This window comes from Ptiloglossa arizonensis, chromosome 7 (assembly GCF_051014685.1).
Source record: "Ptiloglossa arizonensis isolate GNS036 chromosome 7, iyPtiAriz1_principal, whole genome shotgun sequence".
Lineage (NCBI taxonomy): Eukaryota > Metazoa > Arthropoda > Insecta > Hymenoptera > Colletidae > Ptiloglossa > Ptiloglossa arizonensis.
Window position 1 is genome coordinate 812,201 of NC_135054.1, and position 21,064 is coordinate 833,264.

A 21,064-nucleotide genomic window follows, 5' to 3' on the forward strand; every position below is an offset into this window, starting at 1 on the left:
GAGCGTTTCTTACCTGCACAATGCCATATCTCGCGAACGGATTGACCATTCCGCAAAATTTCTGTTGCATCTGAAAGTAGAAACTCGCCGATTACAACGGTATGAGTAGTTTTCCCCTAGGCCGTTCTAATTATTCGTTTCGAGCATCAGAACTGCGAAAATTTTGAGTTTCTCGAGCGTTTCTTACCTGCACACTGCCATACCTCGCGAGCGGATTGACCAATCCGCAAAATTTCTGTTGCATCTGAAAGTAGAAACTCGCATGATTACAACGGTATGAGTAGTTTTCCCCTAGGCCGTTCTAGTTATTCGTTTCGAGCATCAGAACTGCGAAAATTTTGAGTTTCTCAAGCGTTCCTTGCCTCCAAACTGCCATATCTCGCGAACGGATTGACCAATCCGCAAAATTTCTGTTGCATCTGAAAGTAGAAACTCGCCCGATTACAACGCTATGAGTAGTTTTCCCCTAGGCCGTTCTAGTTATTCGTTTCGAGCATCAGCACTGCGAAAATTTGGAGTTTCTCAAGCGTTTCTTACCTCCAAACTGCCATATCTCGCGAACGGATTGACCAATCCGCAAAATTTCTGTTGCATCTGAAAGTAGAAACTCGCCCGATTACAACGATATGCGTACTTTTCCCCTAGGTCGTTCCAGTTATTCGTTTCGAGCATCAGAGTTGCGAAAATTTTGAGTTTCTCAAGCGTTTCTTACCTCCAAACTGCCATATCTCGCGAACGGAGTGACCAATCCGCAAAATTTCTGTTGCATCTGAAAGTAGAAACTCGCCCGATTACAACGATATGCGTACTTTTCCCCTAGGTCGTTCCAGTTATTCGTTTCGAGCATCAGAACTGCGAAAATTTGGAGTATCTCAAGCGTTTCATACCTCCAAACTGCCATATCTCGCGAACGGATTGACCAATCCGCAAAATTTCTGTTGCATCTGAAAGTAGAAACTCGCCCGATTACAACGGCATGCGTACTTTTCCCCTAGGCTGTTCTAGTTATTCGTTTCGAGCATCAGAACTGCGAAAATTTTGAGTTTCTCTAGCGTTTCTTACCTGCACACTGCCATATCTCGCGAACGGATTGAACAATCCGCAAAATTTCTGTTGCATCTGAAAGTAGAAACTTGCCCGATTACAACGGTATGAGTAGTTTTCCCCTAGGCCGTTCTAATTATTCGTTTCGAGCATCAGAACTGCGAAAATTTTGAGTTTCTCAAGCGTTTCTTACCTCCAAACTGCCATATCTCGCGAACGGAGTGACCAATCCGCAAAATTTCTGTTGCATCTGAAAGTAGAAACTCGCCCGATTACAACGGTATGCGTACTCTTCCCCTAGGCCGTTCTAGTTATACGTTTCGAGCATCAGAACTGCGAAAATTTTGAGTTTCTCAAGCGTTTCTTACCTCCAAACTGCCATATCTCGCGAACGGATTGACCAATCCGCAAAATTACTGTTGCATCTGAAGGTAGAATTTCGCCCGATTACAACGGCATGCGTACTTTTCCCCTAGGCCGTTCTAGTTATACGTTTCGAGCATCAGAACTGCGAAAATTTTGAGTTTCTCGAGCGTTTCTTACCTGCACACTGCCATATCTCGCGAACGGATTGACCAATCCGCAAAATTTCTGTTGCATCTGAAAGTAGAAACTTGCCCGATTACAACGGTATGAGTAGTTTTCCCCTAGGCCGTTCTAATTATTCGTTTCGAGCATCAGAACTGCGAAAATTTTGAGTTTCTCGAGCGTTTCTTACCTGCACACTGCCATATCTCGCGAACGGATTGACCAATCCGCAAAATTTCTGTTGCATCTGAAAGTAGAATCTCGCCCGATTACGACGGTATGAGTAGTTTTCCCCTAGGCCGTTCTAGTTATTCGTTTCGAGCATCAGAACTGCGAAAATTTTGAGTTTCTCAAGCGTTCCTTACCTCCAAACTGCCATATCTCGCGAACGGATTGACCAATCCGCAAAATTTCTGTTGCATCTGAAAGTAGAAACTCGCCCGATTACAACGATATGCGTACTTTTCCCCTAGGTCGTTCCAGTTATTCGTTTCGAGCATCAGAACTGCGAAAATTTTGAGTATCTCAAGCGTTTCTTACCTCCAAACTGCCATATCTCGCGAACGGATTGACCAATCCGCAAAATTTCTGTTGCATCTGAAAGTAGAAACTCGCCCGATTACAACCATATGCGTACTCTTCCCCTAGGCCGTTCTAGTTATTCGTGTCGCGCATCAGAACTGCGAAAATTTTGAGTTTCTCAAGGGTTTCTTACCTCCAAACTGCCATATCTCGCGAACGGATTGACCAATCCGCAAAATTACTGTTGCATCTGAAGGTAGAATCTCGCCCGATTACAACGGCATGCGTACTTTTCCCCTAGGCCGCTCTAGTTATACGTTTCGAGCATCAGAACTGCGAAAATTTTGAGTTTCTCGAGCGTTTCTTACCTGCACACTGCCATATCTCGCGAACGGATTGACCAATCCGCAAAATTTCTGTTGCATCTGAAAGTAGAAACTCGCCCGATTACAACGGTATGAGTAGTTTTCCCCTAGGCCGTTCTAATTATTCGTTTCGAGCATCAGAACTGCGAAAATTTTGAGTTTCTCGAGCGTTTCTTACCTCCAAACTGCCATATCTCGCGAACGGATTGACCAGTCCGCAAAATTTCTGTCGCATCTGAAAGTAGAAACTCGCCCGATTAGAACGGTATGTGTAGTTTTCCCCTAGGCCGTTATAGTTATTCGTTTCGAGCATCAGAACTGCGAAAATTATGAGTTTCTCGAGCGTTTCTTACCTGCACAATGCCATATCTCGCGAACGGATTGACCATTCCGCAAAATTTCTGTTGCATCTGAAAGTAGAAACTCGCCCGATTACAACGGTATGAGTAGTTTTCCCCTAGGCCGTTCTAGTTATTCGTTTCGAGCATCAGAACTGCGAAAATTTTGAGTTTCTCAAGGGTTTCTTACCTCCAAACTGCCATATCTCGCGAACGGATTGACCAATCCGCAAAATTTCTGTTGCATCTGAAAGTAGAATCTCGCCCGATTACAACGGTATGAGTAGTTTTCTCCTAGGCCGTTCTAGTTATTCGTATCGAGCATCAGCACTGCGAAAATTTGGAGTTTCTCAAGCGTTTCTTACTTCCAAACTGCCATATCTCGCGAACGGATTGACCAATCCGCAAAATTTCTGTTGCATCTGAAAGTAGAAACTCGCCCGATTACAACGGCATGCGTACTTTTCCCCTAGGCTGTTCTAGTTATTCGTTTCGAGCATCAGAACTGCGAAAATTTTGAGTTTCTCTAGCGTTTCTTGCCTGCACACTGCCATATCTCGCGAACGGATTGAACAATCCGCAAAATTTCTGTTGCATCTGAAAGTAGAAACTTGCCCGATTACAACGGTATGAGCAGTTTTCCCCTAGGCCGTTCTAATTATTCGTTTCGAGCATCAGAACTGCGAAAATTTTGAGTTTCTCAATAGTTTCTTACCTCCAAACTGCCATATCTCGCGAACGGATTGACCAATCCGCAAAATTTCTGTTGCATCTGAAAGTAGAATCTCGCCCGATTACAACGGCATGCGTACTTTTCCCCTAGGCCGTTCTAGTTATTCGTTTCGAGCATCAAAACTGCGAAAATTTTGAGTTTCTCAAGCGTTTCTTACCTCCAAACCGCCATATCTCGCGAACGGAGTGACCAATCCGCAAAATTTCTGTTGCATCTGAAAGTAGAAACTCGCCCGATTACAACGGTATGGGTAGTTTTCCCCTAGGCCGTTCTAGTTATTCGTTTCGAGCATCGGAACTGCGAAAATGTTGAGTTTCTCAAGCGTTTCTTACCTCCAAACAGCCATATCTCGCGAACGGAGTGACCAATCTGCAAAATTTCTGTTGCATCTGAAAGTAGAAACTCGCCCGATTACAACGGTATGCGTACTTTTCCCCTAGTCCGTTCTGGTTATTCGTTTCGAGCATCAGAACTGCGAAAATTTTGAGTTTCTCAAGCGTTCCTTGCCTCCAAACTGCCATATCTCGCGAACGGATTGACCAATCCGCAAAATTTCTGTTGCATCTGAAAGTAGAAACTCGCCCGATTACAACGGTATGGGTAGTTTTCCCCTAGGCCGTTCTAGTTATTCGTTTCGAGCATCAGCACTGCGAAAATTTGGAGTTTCTCAACCGTTTCTTACCTCCAAACTGCCATATCTCGCGAACTGATTGACCAATCCGCAAAATTTCTGTTGCATCTGAAAGTAGAAACTCGCCCGATTACAACGATATGCGTACTTTTCCCCTAGGTCGTTCCAGTTATTCGTTTCGAGCATCAGAGCTGCGAAAATTTTGAGTTTCTCAAGCGTTTCTTATCTCCAAACTGCCATATCTCGCGAACGGATTGACCGATCTGCAAAATTTCTGTTGCATCTGAAAGTAGAAACCCGCCCGATTACAACGGTATGAGTAGTTTTCCCCTAGGCCGTTCAAGTTATTCGTTTCGAGCATCAGAACTGCGAAAATTTTGAGTTTCTCAAGGGTTTCTTACCTCCAAACTGCCATATCTCGCGAACGGAGTGACCAATCCGCAAAATTTCTGTTGCATCTGAAAGTAGAAACTCGCCCGATTACAACGGTATGTGTAGTTTTCCCCTAGGCCGTTCTAGTTATTCGTTTCGAGCATCAGAACTGCGAAAATTTTGAGTTTCTCAAGCGTTCCTTACCTCCAAACTGCCATATCTCGCGAACGGATTGACCAATCCGCAAAATTTCTGTTGCATCTGAAAGTAGAAACTCGCCCGATTACAACGATGTGCGTACTTTTCCCCTAGGTTGTTCCAGTTATTCGTTTCGAGCATCAGAGCTGCGAAAATTTTGAGTTTCTCAAGGGTTTCTTACCTCCAAACTGCCATATCTCGCGAACGGAGTGACCAATCCGCAAAATTTCTGTTGCATCTGAAAGTAGAAACTCGCCCGATTACAACCATATGCGTACTCTTCCCCTAGGCCGTTCTAGTTATTCGTGTCGAGCATCAGAACTGCGAAAATTTTGAGTTTCTCAAGGGTTTCTTACCTCCAAACTGCCATATCTCGCGAACGGATTGACCAATCCGCAAAATTACTGTTGCATCTGAAGGTAGAATCTCGCCCGATTACAACGGCATGCGTACTTTTCCCCTAGGCCGCTCTAGTTATTCGTTTCGAGCATCGGAACTGCGAAAATGTTGAGTTTCTCAAGCGTTTCTTACCTCCAAACAGCCATATCTCGCGAACGGAGTGACCAATCCGCAAAATTTCTGTTGCATCTGAAAGTAGAAACTCGCCCGATTACAACGATGTGCGTACTTTTCCCCTAGGTTGTTCCAGTTATTCGTTTCGAGCATCAGAGCTGCGAAAATTTTGAGTTTCTCAATAGTTTCTTACCTCCAAACTGCCATATCTCGCGAACGGAATGACCAATCCGCAAAATTTCTGTTGCATCTGAAAGTAGAAACTCGCCCGATTACAACGGTATGTGTAGTTTTCCCCCAGGCCGTTCTAGTTATTCGTTTCGAGCATCAGAACTGCAAAAATTTTGAGTTTCTCAAGCGTTTCTTACCTCCAAACTGCCATATCTCGCGAACGGAGTGACCAATCCGCAAAATTTCTGTTGCATCTGAAAGTAGAAACTCGCCCGATTACAACGGTATGTGTAGTTTTCCCCTAGGCCGTTCTAGTTATTCGTTTCGAGCATCGGAACTGCGAAAATGTTGAGTTTCTCAAGCGTTTCTTACCTCCAAACAGCCATATCTCGCGAACGGAGTGACCAATCCGCAAAATTTCTGTTGCATCTGAAAGTAGAAACTCGCCCGATTACAACGGCATGCGTACTTTTTCCATAGGCCGTTATAGTTATTCGTTTCGAGCATCAGAACTGCGAGAATTTTGAGTTTCTCGAGCGTTTCTTACCTCCAAACTGCCATATCTCGCGAACGGATTGACCAGTCCGCAAAATTTCTGTTGCATCTGAAAGTAGAGACTCGCCCGATTACAACGGTATGAGTAGTTTTCCCCTAGGCCGTTCTAATTATTCGTTTTGAGCATCAGAACTGCGAAAATTTTGAGTTTCTCGTGCGTTTCTTACCTGCACTCTGCCATATCTCGCGAACGAATTGACCAATCCGCAAAATTTCTGTTGCATCTGAAAGTAGAAACTCGCCCGATTACAACGGTATGAGTAGTTTTCCCCTAGGCCGTTCTAGTTATTCGTTTCGAGCATCAGATCTGCGAAAATTTTGAGTTTCTCAAGCGTTCCTTACCTCCAAACTGCCATATCTCGCGAACGGATTGACCAATCCGCAAAATTTCTGTTGCATCTGAAAGTAGAAACTCGCCCGATTACAACGATATGCGTACTTTTCCCCTAGGTTGTTCCAGTTATTCGTTTCGAGCATCATTGCTGCGAAAATTTTGAGTTTCTCAATAGTTTCTTACCTCCAAACTGCCATATCTCGCGAACGGATTGACCAATCCGCAAAATTTCTGTTGCATCTGAAAGTAGAAACTCGCCCGATTACAACGATATGCGTACCTTTCCCCTAGTTTGTTCCAGTTATTCGTTTCGAGCATCAGAGCTGCGAAAATTTTGAGTTTCTCAATAGTTTCTTACCTCCAAACTGCCATATCTCGCGAACGGATTGACCAATCCGCAAAATTTCTGTTGCATCTGAAAGTAGAAACTCGCCCGATTACAACGGTATGTGTAGTTTTCCCCCAGGCCGTTCTAGTTATTCGTGTCGAGCATCAGAACTGCGAAAATTTTGAGTTTCTCAAGCGTTTCTTACCTCCAAACTGCCATATCTCGCGAACGGATTGACCAATCCGCAAAATTTCTGTTGCATCTGAAAGTAGAAACTCGCCCGATTGCAACGATATGCGTACTTTTCCCCTAGGTTGTTCCAGTTATTCGTTTCGAGCATCATTGCTGCGAAAATTTTGAGTTTCTCAATAGTTTCTTACCTCCAAACTGCCATATCTCGCGAACGGATTGACCAATCCGCAAAATTTCTGTTGCATCTGAAAGTAGAAACTCGCCCGATTACAACGATATGCGTACTTTTCCCCTAGGCTGTTCTAATTATTCGTTTCGAGCATCAGAACTGCGAAAATTTTGAGTTTCTCGAGCGTTTCTTACATGCACACTGCCATATCTCGCGAACGGATTGACCAGTCCGCAAAATTTCTGTTGCATCTGAAAGTAGAAACTCGCCCGATTACAACGGTATGAGTAGATTTCCCTTAGGCCGTTCTAGTTATTCGTTTCGAGCATCAGAACTGCGAAAATTTTGCGTTTCTCAAGCGTTCCTTGCCTCCAAACTGCCATATCTCGCGAACGGATTGACCAATTCGCAAAATTTCTCTTGCATCTGAAAGTAGAAACTCGCCCGATTACAACAGTTTGAGTAGTTTTCCCCTAGGCCGTTCTAGTTATTCGTTTCGAGAATCAGCACTGCGAAAATTTTGAGTTTCTCAAGCGTTTCTTACCTTCAAACTGCCATTTCTCGCGAACGGATTGACCAATCCGCAAGATTTCTGTTGCATCTGAAAGTAGAAACTCGCCCGATTACAACGGTATGTGTAGTTTTCCCCCAGGCCGTTCTAGTTATTCGTTTCGAGCATCAGAACTGCGAAAATTTTGAGTTTCTCAAGCGTTCCTTGCCTCCAAACTGCCATATCTCGCGAACGGATTGACCAATCCGCAAAATTTCTGTTGCATCTGAAAGTAAAAACTCGCCCGATTACAACGGTATGAGTAGCTTCCCCTCGGCCGTTCTAGTTATTCGTTTCGAGCATCAGCACTGCGAAAATTTGGAGTTTCTCAAGCGTTTCTTACCTCCAAACTGCCATATCTCGCGAACGGAATGACCAACCCGCAAAATTTCTGTTGCATCTGAAAGTAGAAACTCGCCCGATTACAACGGCATGCGTACTTTTCCCCCAGGCCGTTCTAGTTATTCGTTTCGAGCATCAGAACTGCGAAAATTTTGAGTTTCTCAAGCGTTTCTTACCTCCAAACTGCCATATCTCGCGAACGGATTGACCAATCCGCAAAATTTCTGTTGCATCTGAAAGTAGAATCTGGCCCGATTACAACGGTATGAGTAGTTTTCCCCTAGGCTGTTCTAATTAATCGTTTCGAGCATTAGAACTGCGAAAATTTTGAGTTTCTCGAGCGTTTCTTACCTCCAAACTGCCATATCTCGCGAACGGATTGACCAGTCCGCAAAATTTCTGTTGCATCTGAAAGTAGAAACTCGCCCGATTACAACGGTATGAGTAGTCTTCTCCTAGGCCGTTCTAGTTATTCGATTCGAGCATCAGAACTGCGAAAATTTTGAGTTTCTCAAGCGTTTCTTACCTCCAAACTGCCATGTCTCGCGAACGGATTGACCAATCCGCAAAATTTCTGTTGCATCTGAAGGCAGAAACTCGCCCGATTACTACGGCATGCGTACTTTTCCCCTAGACCGTTCTAGTTATTCGTTTCGAGCATCAGAACTGCGGAAATTTTGAGTTTCTCGAGCGTTTCTTACCTGCACACTGCCATATCTCGCGAACGGATTGACCATTCCGCAAAATTTCTGTTGCATCTGAAAGTAGAAACTCGCCCGATTACAACGGTATGAGTAGTTTTCCCCTTGGCCGTTCTAATTATTCGTTTCGAGCATCAGAACTGCGAAAATTTTGAGTTTCTCGCGCGTTTCTTACCTGCACACTGCCATATCTCGCGAACGGATTGACCAATCCGCAAAATTTCTGTTGCATCTGAAAGTAGAAAATCGCCCGATTACAACGGTATGAGTAGTTTTCCCCTAGGCGTTCTAGTTATTCGTTTCGAGCATCAGAACTGCGAAAATTTTGAGTTTCTCAAGCGTTCCTTACCTCCAAACTGCCATATCTCGCGAACGGATTTACCAATCCGCAAAATTTCTGTTGCATCTGAAAGCAGAAAGTCGCCCGATTACAACGGTATGAGTAGTTTTCCCCTAGGCTGTTCTAATTATTCGTTTCGAGCATTAGAACTGCGAAAATTTTGAGTTTCTCGAGCGTTTCTTACCTCCAAACTGCCATATCTCGCGAACGGATTGACCAGTCCGCAAAATTTCTGTTGCATCTGAAAGTAGAAACTCGCCCGATTACAACGGTATGAGTAGTCTTCTCCTAGGCCGTTCTAGTTATTCGTTTCGAGCATCAGCACTGCGAAAATTTGGAGTTTCTCAAGCGTTTCTTACCTCCAAACTGCCATATCTCGCGAACGGAATGACCAACCCGCAAAATTTCTGTTGCATCTGAAAGTAGAAACTCGCCCGATTACAACGGCATGCGTACTTTTCCCCTAGGCTGTTCTAGTTATTCGTTTCGAGCATCAGAACTGCGAAAATTTTGAGTATCTCTAGCGTTTCTTGCCTGCACACTGCCATATCTCGCGAACGGATTGAACAATCCGCAAAATTTCTGTTGCATCTGAAAGTAGAAACTTGCCCGATTACAACGGTATGAGTAGTTTTCCCCTAGGCCGTTCTAATTATTCGTTTCGAGCATCAGAACTGCGAAAATTTTGAGTTTCTCAATAGTTTCTTACCTCCAAACTGCCATATCTCGCCAACGGATTGACCAATCCGCAAAATTTCTGTTGCATCTGAAAGTAGAATCTCGCCCGATTACAACGGCATGCGTACTTTTCCCCTAGGCCGTTCTAGTTATTCGTTTCGAGCATCAAAACTGCGAAAATTTTGAGTTTCTCAAGCGTTTCTTACCTCCAAACCGCCATATCTCGCGAACGGAGTGACCAATCCGCAAAATTTCTGTTGCATCTGAAAGTACAAACTCGCCCGATTACAACGGTATGCGTACTCTTCCCCTAGGCCGTTCTAGTTATTCGTGTCGAGCATCAGAACTGCGAAAATTTTGAGTTTCTCAAGGGTTTCTTACCTCCAAACTGCCATATCTCGCGAACGGATTGACCAATCCGCAAAATTTCTGTTGCATCTGAAAGTAGAAACTCGCCCGATTACAACGATATGCGTACTTTTCCCCTAGGTTGTTCCAGTTATTCGTTTCGAGCATCAGAACTGCGGAAATTTTGAGTTTCTCGAGCGTTTCTTACCTGCACACTGCCATATCTCGCGAACGGATTGACCATTCCGCAAAATTTCTGTTGCATCTGAAAGTAGAAACTCGCCCGATTACAACGGTATGAGTAGTTTTCCCCTTGGCCGTTCTAATTATTCGTTTCGAGCATCAGAACTGCGAAAATTTTGAGTTTCTCGCGCGTTTCTTACCTGCACACTGCCATATCTCGCGAACGGATTGACCAATCCGCAAAATTTCTGTTGCATCTGAAAGTAGAAAATCGCCCGATTACAACGGTATGAGTAGTTTTCCCCTAGGCGTTCTAGTTATTCGTTTCGAGCATCAGAACTGCGAAAATTTTGAGTTTCTCAAGCGTTCCTTACCTCCAAACTGCCATATCTCGCGAACGGATTTACCAATCCGCAAAATTTCTGTTGCATCTGAAAGCAGAAAGTCGCCCGATTACAACGGTATGAGTAGTTTTCCCCTAGGCTGTTCTAATTATTCGTTTCGAGCATTAGAACTGCGAAAATTTTGAGTTTCTCGAGCGTTTCTTACCTCCAAACTGCCATATCTCGCGAACGGATTGACCAGTCCGCAAAATTTCTGTTGCATCTGAAAGTAGAAACTCGCCCGATTACAACGGTATGAGTAGTCTTCTCCTAGGCCGTTCTAGTTATTCGTTTCGAGCATCAGCACTGCGAAAATTTGGAGTTTCTCAAGCGTTTCTTACCTCCAAACTGCCATATCTCGCGAACGGAATGACCAACCCGCAAAATTTCTGTTGCATCTGAAAGTAGAAACTCGCCCGATTACAACGGCATGCGTACTTTTCCCCTAGGCTGTTCTAGTTATTCGTTTCGAGCATCAGAACTGCGAAAATTTTGAGTATCTCTAGCGTTTCTTGCCTGCACACTGCCATATCTCGCGAACGGATTGAACAATCCGCAAAATTTCTGTTGCATCTGAAAGTAGAAACTTGCCCGATTACAACGGTATGAGTAGTTTTCCCCTAGGCCGTTCTAATTATTCGTTTCGAGCATCAGAACTGCGAAAATTTTGAGTTTCTCAATAGTTTCTTACCTCCAAACTGCCATATCTCGCCAACGGATTGACCAATCCGCAAAATTTCTGTTGCATCTGAAAGTAGAATCTCGCCCGATTACAACGGCATGCGTACTTTTCCCCTAGGCCGTTCTAGTTATTCGTTTCGAGCATCAAAACTGCGAAAATTTTGAGTTTCTCAAGCGTTTCTTACCTCCAAACCGCCATATCTCGCGAACGGAGTGACCAATCCGCAAAATTTCTGTTGCATCTGAAAGTACAAACTCGCCCGATTACAACGGTATGCGTACTCTTCCCCTAGGCCGTTCTAGTTATTCGTGTCGAGCATCAGAACTGCGAAAATTTTGAGTTTCTCAAGGGTTTCTTACCTCCAAACTGCCATATCTCGCGAACGGATTGACCAATCCGCAAAATTTCTGTTGCATCTGAAAGTAGAAACTCGCCCGATTACAACGATATGCGTACTTTTCCCCTAGGTTGTTCCAGTTATTCGTTTCGAGCATCAGAGCTGCGACAATTTTGAGTTTCTCAATAGTTTCTTATCTCCAAACTGCCATATCTCGCGAACGGATTGACCAATCCGCAAAATTTCTGTTGCATCTGAAAGTAGAAACTCGCCCGATTACAACGGTATGTGTAGTTTTCCCCCAGGCCGTTCTAGTTATTCGTTTCGAGCATCAGAACTGCAAAAATTTTGAGTTTCTCAAGCGTTTCTTACCTCCAAACTGCCATATCTCGCGAACGGAGTGACCAATCCGCAAAGTTTCTGTTGCATCTGAAAGTAGAAACTCGCCCGATTACAACGGTATGGGTAGTTTTCCCCTAGGCCGTTCTAGTTATTCGTTTCGAGCATCGGAACTGCGAAAATGTTGAGTTTCTCAAGCGTTTCTTACCTCCAAACAGCCATATCTCGCGAACGGAGTGACCAATCTGCAAAATTTCTGATGCATCTGAAAGTAGAAACTTGCCCGATTACAACGGTATGCGTACTTTTCCCCTAGGCCGTTCTGGTTATTCGTTTCGAGCATCAGAACTGCGAAAATTTTGAGTTTCTCAAGCGTTCCTTGCCTCCAAACTGCCATATCTCGCGAACGGATTGACCAATCCGCAAAATTTCTGTTGCATCTGAAAGTAGAAACTCGCCCGATTACAACGGTATGGGTAGTTTTCCCCTAGGCCGTTCTAGTTATTCGTTTCGAGCATCAGCACTGCGAAAATTTGGAGTTTCTCAACCGTTTCTTACCTCCAAACTGCCATATCTCGCGAACTGATTGACCAATCCGCAAAATTTCTGTTGCATCTGAAAGTAGAAACTCGCCCGATTACAACGATATGCGTACTTTTCCCCTAGGTCGTTCCAGTTATTCGTTTCGAGCATCAGAGCTGCGAAAATTTTGAGTTTCTCAAGCGTTTCTTATCTCCAAACTGCCATATCTCGCGAACGGATTGACCGATCTACAAAATTTCTGTTGCATCTGAAAGTAGAAACCCGCCCGATTACAACGGTATGAGTAGTTTTCCCCTAGGCCGTTCAAGTTATTCGTTTCGAGCATCAGAACTGCGAAAATTTTGAGTTTCTCAAGGGTTTCTTACCTCCAAACTGCCATATCTCGCGAACGGAGTGACCAATCCGCAAAATTTCTGTTGCATCTGAAAGTAGAAACTCGCCCGATTACAACGGTATGTGTAGTTTTCCCCTAGGCCGTTCTAGTTATTCGTTTCGAGCATCAGAACTGCGAAAATTTTGAGTTTCTCAAGCGTTCCTTACCTCCAAACTGCCATATCTCGCGAACGGATTGACCAATCCGCAAAATTTCTGTTGCATCTGAAAGTAGAAACTCGCCCGATTACAACGATGTGCGTACTTTTCCCCTAGGTTGTTCCAGTTATTCGTTTCGAGCATCAGAGCTGCGAAAATTTTGAGTTTCTCAAGGGTTTCTTACCTCCAAACTGCCATATCTCGCGAACGGAGTGACCAATCCGCAAAGTTTCTGTTGCATCTGAAAGTAGAAACTCGCCCGATTACAACCATATGCGTACTCTTCCCCTAGGCCGTTCTAGTTATTCGTGTCGAGCATCAGAACTGCGAAAATTTTGAGTTTCTCAAGGGTTTCTTACCTCCAAACTGCCATATCTCGCGAACGGATTGACCAATCCGCAAAATTACTGTTGCATCTGAAGGTAGAATCTCGCCCGATTACAACGGCATGCGTACTTTTCCCCTAGGCCGCTCTAGTTATACGTTTCGAGCATCAGAACTGCGAAAATTTTGAGTTTCTCGAGCGTTTCTTACCTGCACACTGCCATATCTCGCGAACGGATTGACCAATCCGCAAAATTTCTGTTGCATCTGAAAGTAGAAACTCGCCCGATTACAACGGTATGAGTAGTTTTCCCCTAGGCCGTTCTAATTATTCGTTTCGAGCATCAGAACTGCGAAAATTTTGAGTTTCTCGAGCGTTTCTTACCTCCAAACTGCCATATCTCGCGAACGGATTGACCAGTCCGCAAAATTTCTGTAGCATCTGAAAGTAGAAACTCGCCCGATTAGAACGGTATGTGTAGTTTTCCCCTAGGCCGTTATAGTTATTCGTTTCGAGCATCAGAACTGCGAAAATTATGAGTTTCTCGAGCGTTTCTTACCTGCACAATGCCATATCTCGCGAACGGATTGACCATTCCGCAAAATTTCTGTTGCATCTGAAAGTAGAAACTCGCCCGATTACAACGGTATGAGTAGTTTTCCCCTAGGCCGTTCTAGTTATTCGTTTCGAGCATCAGAACTGCGAAAATTTTGAGTTTCTCAAGGGTTTCTTACCTCCAAACTGCCATATCTCGCGAACGGATTGACCAATCCGCAAAATTTCTGTTGCATCTGAAAGTAGAATCTCGCCCGATTACAACGGTATGAGTAGTTTTCCCCTAGGCCGTTCTAGTTATTCGTTTCGAGCATCAGAACTGCGAAAATTTTGAGTTCCTCAAGCGTTCCTTACCTCCAAACTGCCATATCTCGCGAACGGATTGACCAATCCGCAAAATTTCTGTTGCATCTGAAAGTAGAAACTCGCCCGATTACAACGGTATGAGTACTTTTCCCCTAGGTCGTTCCAGTTATTCGTTTCGAGCATCAGAACTGCGAAAATTTTGAGTTTCTCGAGCGTTTCTTACCTGCACACTGCCATATCTCGCGAACGGATTGACCAATCCGCAAAATTTCTGTTGCATCTGAAAGTAGAAACTCGCCCGATTACAACGGTATGAGTAGTTTTCCCCTAGGCCGTTCTAATTATTCGTTTCGAGCATCAGAACTGCGAAAATTTTGAGTTTCTCGAGCGTTTCTTACATGCACACTGCCATATCTCGCGAACGGATTGACCAGTCCGCAAAATTTCTGTTGCATCTGAAAGTAGAAACTCGCCCGATTACAACGGTATGAGTAGATTTCCCTTAGGCCGTTCTAGTTATTCGTTTCGAGCATCAGAACTGCGAAAATTTTGCGTTTCTCAAGCGTTCCTTGCCTCCAAACTGCCATATCTCGCGAACGGATTGACCAATTCGCAAAATTTCTCTTGCATCTGAAAGTAGAAACTCGCCCGATTACAACAGTTTGAGTAGTTTTCCCCTAGGCCGTTCTTGTTATTCGTTTCGAGAATCAGCACTGCGAAAATTTTGAGTTTCTCAAGCGTTTCTTACCTTCAAACTGCCATTTCTCGCGAACGGATTGACCAATCCGCAAGATTTCTGTTGCATCTGAAAGTAGAAACTCGCCCGATTACAACGGTATGTGTAGTTTTCCCCCAGGCCGTTCTAGTTATTCGTTTCGAGCATCAGAACTGCGAAAATTTTGAGTTTCTCAAGCGTTCCTTGCCTCCAAACTGCCATATCTCGCGAACGGATTGACCAATCCGCAAAATTTCTGTTGCATCTGAAAGTAAAAACTCGCCCGATTACAACGGTATGAGTAGCTTCCCCTAGGCCGTTCTAGTTATTCGTTTCGAGCATCAGCACTGCGAAAATTTGGAGTTTCTCAAGCGTTTCTTACCTCCAAACTGCCATATCTCGCGAACGGAATGACCAACCCGCAAAATTTCTGTTGCATCTGAAAGTAGAAACTCACCCGATTACAACGGTATGCGTACTTTTCCCCCAGGCCGTTCTAGTTATTCGTTTCGAGCATCAGAACTGCGAAAATTTTGAGTTTCTCGAGCGTTTCTTACCTGCACACTGCCATATCTCGCGAACGGATTGACCAGTCCGCAAAATTTCTGTTGCATCTGAAAGTAGAAACTCGCCCGATTACAACGGTATGAGTAGATTTCCCTTAGGCCGTTCTAGTTATTCGTTTCGAGCATCAGAACTGCGAAAATTTTGCGTTTCTCAAGCGTTCCTTGCCTCCAAACTGCCATATCTCGCGAACGGATTGACCAATTCGCAAAATTTCTCTTGCATCTGAAAGTAGAAACTCGCCCGATTACAACAGTTTGAGTAGTTTTCCCCTAGGCCGTTCTAGTTATTCGTTTCGAGAATCAGCACTGCGAAAATTTTGAGTTTCTCAAGCGTTTCTTACCTTCAAACTGCCATTTCTCGCGAACGGATTGACCAATCCGCAAAATTTCTGTTGCATCTGAAAGTAGAATCTGGCCCGATTACAACGGTATGAGTAGTTTTCCCCTAGGCTGTTCTAATTAATCGTTTCGAGCATTAGAACTGCGAAAATTTTGAGTTTCTCGAGCGTTTCTTACCTCCAAACTGCCATATCTCGCGAACGGATTGACCAGTCCGCAAAATTTCTGTTGCATCTGAAAGTAGAAACTCGCCCGATTACAACGGTATGTGTAGCTTTCCCCCAGGCCGTTCTAGTTATTCGTTTCGAGCATCAGAACTGCGAAAATTTTGAGTTTCTCAAGCGTTCCTTGCCTCCAAACTGCCATATCTCGCGAACGGATTGACCAATCCGCAAAATTTCTGTTGCATCTGAAAGTAAAAACTCGCCCGATTACAACGGTATGAGTAGCTTCCCCTAGGCCGTTCTAGTTATTCGTTTCGAGCATCAGCACTGCGAAAATTTGGAGTTTCTCAAGCGTTTCTTACCTCCAAACTGCCATATCTCGCGAACGGAATGACCAACCCGCAAAATTTCTGTTGCATCTGAAAGTAGAAACTCGCCCGATTACAACGGCATGCGTACTTTTCCCCTAGGCCGTTCTAGTTATTCGTTTCAAGCATCAGAACTGCGAAAATTTTGAGTTTCTCGAGCGTTTCTTACCTCCAAACTGCCATATCTCGCGAACGGATTGACCAATCCGCAAAATTTCTGTTAATTCTGAAAGTAGAAACTCGACGGATTACAACGGTATGTGTAGTTTTCCCCCAGGCCGTTCTAGTTATTCGTTTCGAGCATCAGAACTGCGAAAATTTTGAGTTTCTCAAGCGTTTCTTACCTCCAAACTGCCATATCTCGCGAACGGATTGACCAATCCGCAAAATTTCTGTTGCATCTGAAAGTAGAATCTGGCCCGATTACAACGGTATGAGTAGTTTTCCCCTAGGCTGTTCTAATTAATCGTTTCGAGCATTAGAACTGCGAAAATTTTGAGTTTCTCGAGCGTTTCTTACCTCCAAACTGCCATATCTCGCGAACGGATTGACCAGTCCGCAAAATTTCTGTTGCATCTGAAAGTAGAGACTCGCTCGATTACAACGGTATGAGTAGTCTTCTCCTAGGCCGTTCTAGTTATTCGATTCGAGCATCAGAACTGCGAAAGTTTTGAGTTTCTCAAGCGTTTCTTACCTCCAAACTGCCATATCTCGCGAACGGAATGACCAACCCGCAAAATTTCTGTTGCATCTGAAAGTAGAAACTCGCCCGATTACAACGGCATGCGTACTTTTCCCCTAGGCCGTTCTAGTTATTCGTTTCAAGCATCAGAACTGCGAAAATTTTGAGTTTCTCGAGCGTTTCTTACCTCCAAACTGCCATATCTCGCGAACGGATTGACCAATCCGCAAAATTTCTGTTAATTCTGAAAGTAGAAACTCGACGGATTACAACGGTATGTGTAGTTTTCCCCCAGGCCGTTCTAGTTATTCGTTTCGAGCATCAGAACTGCGAAAATTTTGAGTTTCTCAAGCGTTTCTTACCTCCAAACTGCCATATCTCGCGAATGGATTGACCAATCCGCAAAATTTCTGTTGCATCTGAAAGTAGAATCTGGCCCGATTACAACGGTATGAGTAGTGTTCCCCTAGGCTGTTCTAATTAATCGTTTCGAGCATTAGAACTGCGAAAATTTTGAGTTTCTCGAGCGTTTCTTACCTCCAAACTGCCATATCTCGCGAACGGATTGACCAGTCCGCAAAATTTCTGTTGCATCTGAAAGTAGAAACTCGCCCGATTACAACGGTATGAGTAGTCTTCTCCTAGGCCGTTCTAATTATTCGATTCGAGCATCAGAACTGCGAAAATTTTGAGTTTCTCAAGCGTTTCTTACCTCCAAACTGCCATGTCTCGCGAACGGATTGACCAATCCGCAAAATTTCTGTTGCATCTGAAGGCAGAAACTCGCCCGATTACAACGGCATGCGTACTTTTCCCCTAGACCGTTCTAGTTATTCGTTTCGAGCATCAGAACTGCGGAAATTTTGAGTTTCTCGAGCGTTTCTTACCTGCACACTGCCATATCTCGCGAACGGATTGACCATTCCGCAAAATTTCTGTTGCATCTGAAAGTAGAAACTCGCCCGATTACAACGGTATGAGTAGTTTTCCCCTTGGCCGTTCTAATTATTCGTTTCGAGCATCAGAACTGCGAAAATTTTGAGTTTCTCGAGCGTTTCTTACCTGCACACTGCCATATCTCGCGAACGGATTGACCAATCCGCAAAATTTCTGTTGCATCTGAAAGTAGAAAATCGCCCGATTACAACGGTATGAGTAGTTTTCCCCTAGGCGTTCTAGTTATTCGTTTCGAGCATCAGAACTGCGAAAATTTTGAGTTTCTCAAGCGTTCCTTACCTCCAAACTGCCATATCTCGCGAACGGATTTACCAATCCGCAAAATTTCTGTTGCATCTGAAAGTAGAAAGTCGCCCGATTACAACGGTATGAGTAGCTTCCCCTAGGCCGTTCTAGTTATTCGTTTCGAGCATCAGCACTGCGAAAATTTGGAGTTTCTCAAGCGTTTCTTACCTCCAAACTGCCATATCTCGCGAACGGAATGACCAACCCGCAAAATTTCTGTTGCATCTGAAAGTAGAAACTCGCCCGATTACAACGGCATGCGTACTTTTCCCCTAGGCCGTTCTAGTTATTCGTTTCAAGCATCAGAACTGCGAAAATTTTGAGTTTCTCGAGCGTTTCTTACCTCCAAACTGCCATATCTCGCGAACGGATTGACCAATCCGCAAAATTTCTGTTAATTCTGAAAGTAGAAACTCGACGGATTACAACGGTATGTGTAGTTTTCCCCCAGGCCGTTCTAGTTATTCGTTTCGAGCATCAGAACTGCGAAAATTTTGAGTTTCTCAAGCGTTTCTTACCTCCAAACTGCCATATCTCGCGAACGGATTGACCAATCCGCAAAATTTCTGTTGCATCTGAAAGTAGAATCTGGCCCGATTACAACGGTATGAGTAGTTTTCCCCTAGGCTGTTCTAATTAATCGTTTCGAGCATTAGAACTGCGAAAATTTTGAGTTTCTCGAGCGTTTCTTACCTCCAAACTGCCATATCTCGCGAACGGATTGACCAGTCCGCAAAATTTCTGTTGCATCTGAAAGTAGAAACTCGCCCGATTACAACGGTATGAGTAGTCTTCTCCTAGGCCGTTCTAGTTATTCGATTCGAGCATCAGAACTGCGAAAATTTTGAGTTTCTCAAGCGTTTCTTACCTCCAAACTGCCATGTCTCGCGAACGGATTGACCAATCCGCAAAATTTCTGTTGCATCTGAAGGCAGAAACTCGCCCGATTACAACGGCATGCGTACTTTTCCCCTAGACCGTTCTAGTTATTCGTTTCGAGCATCAGAACTGCGGAAATTTTGAGTTTCTCGAGCGTTTCTTACCTGCACACTGCCATATCTCGCGAACGGATTGACCATTCCGCAAAATTTCTGTTGCATCTGAAAGTAGAAACTGGCCCGATTACAACGGTATGAGTAGTTTTCCCCTAGGCTGTTCTAATTAATCGTTTCGAGCATTAGAACTGCGAAAATTTTCAGTTTCTCGAGCGTTTCTTACCTCCAAACTGCCATATCTCGCGAACGGATTGACCAGTCCGCAAAATTTCTGTTGCATCTGAAAGTAGAAACTCGCCCGATTACAACGGTATGAGTAGTCTTCTCCTAGGCCGTTCTAGTTATTCGATTCGAGCATCAGAACTGCGAAAATTTTGAGTTTCTCAAGCGTTTCTTACCTCCAAACTGCCATGTCTCGCGAACGGATTGACCAATCCGCAAAATTTCTGTTGCATCTGAAGGCAGAAACTCGCCCGATTACAACGGCATGCGTACTTTTCCCCTAGACCGTTCTAGTTATTCGTTTCGAGCATCAGAACTGCGGAAATTTTGAGTTTCTCGAGCGTTTCTTACCTGCACACTGCCATATCTCGCGAACGGATTGACCAATCCGCAAAATTTCTGTTGCATCTGAAAGTAGAAACTCGCCCGATTACAACGGTATGAGTAGTTTTCCCCTAGGCCGTTCTTGTTATTCGTTTCGAGCATCAGCACTGCGAAAATTTTGAGTTTCTCAAGCGTTTCTTACCTCCAAACTGCCATATCTCGCGAACGGATTGACCAATCCGCAAAATTTCTGTTGCATCTGAAAGTAGAAAATCGCCCGATTACAACGGTATGAGTAGTTTTCCCCTAGGCCGTTCTAGTTATTCAATTCGAGCATCAGAACTGCGAAAATTTTGAGTTTCTCAAGCGTTTCTTACCTCCAAACTGCCATATCTCGCGAACGGATTGTCCAATCCGCAAAATTTCTGTTGCATCTGAAAGTAGAAACTCGCCCGATTACAACGGTATGAGTAGTCTTCTCCTGGGCCGTTCTAGTTATTCGTTTCGAGCATCAGAACTGCGAAAATTTTGAGTTTCTCAAGCGTTCCTTACCTCCAAACTGCCATTTCTCGCGAACGGATTTACCAATCCGCAAAATTTCTGTTGCATCTGAAAGTAGAAACTCGCCCGATTACAACGGTATGAGTAGTTTTCCCCTAGGCCGTTCTTGTTATTCGTTTCGAGCATCAGCACTGCGAAAATTTTGAGTTTCTCAAGCGTTTCTTACCTCCAAACTGCCATATCTCGCGAACGGAGTAACCAATCCGCAAAATTTCTGTTGCATCTGAAAGTAGAAACTCGCCCGATTACAACGGCATGCGTACTTTTCCCCTAGGCCGTTATAGTTCTTCGTTTCGAGCATCAGAACTGCGAAAATTTTGAGTTTCTCGAGCGTTTCTTACCTCCAAACTGCCATATCTCGCGAACGGAGTGGTCAATCCGCAAAATTTCTGTTGCATCTGAAAGTAGAAACTCGCCCGATTACAACGGCATGCGTACTTTTCCCCTAGGCCGTTCTAGTTATTCGATTCGAGCATCAGAACTGCGAAAATTTTGAGTTTCTCAAGCGTTTCTTACCTCCAAACTGCCATGTCTCGCGAACGGATTGACCAATCCGCAAAATTTCTGTGGCATCTGAAGGTAGAAACTCGCCCGATTACAACGATATGCGTACTTTTCCCCTAGGTCGTTCCAGTTATTCGTTTCGAGCATCAGAGCTGCGAAAATTTTGAGTTTCTCAATAGTTTCTTACCTCCAAACTGCCATATCTCGCGAACGGATTGACCAATCCGCAAAATTTCTGTTGCATCT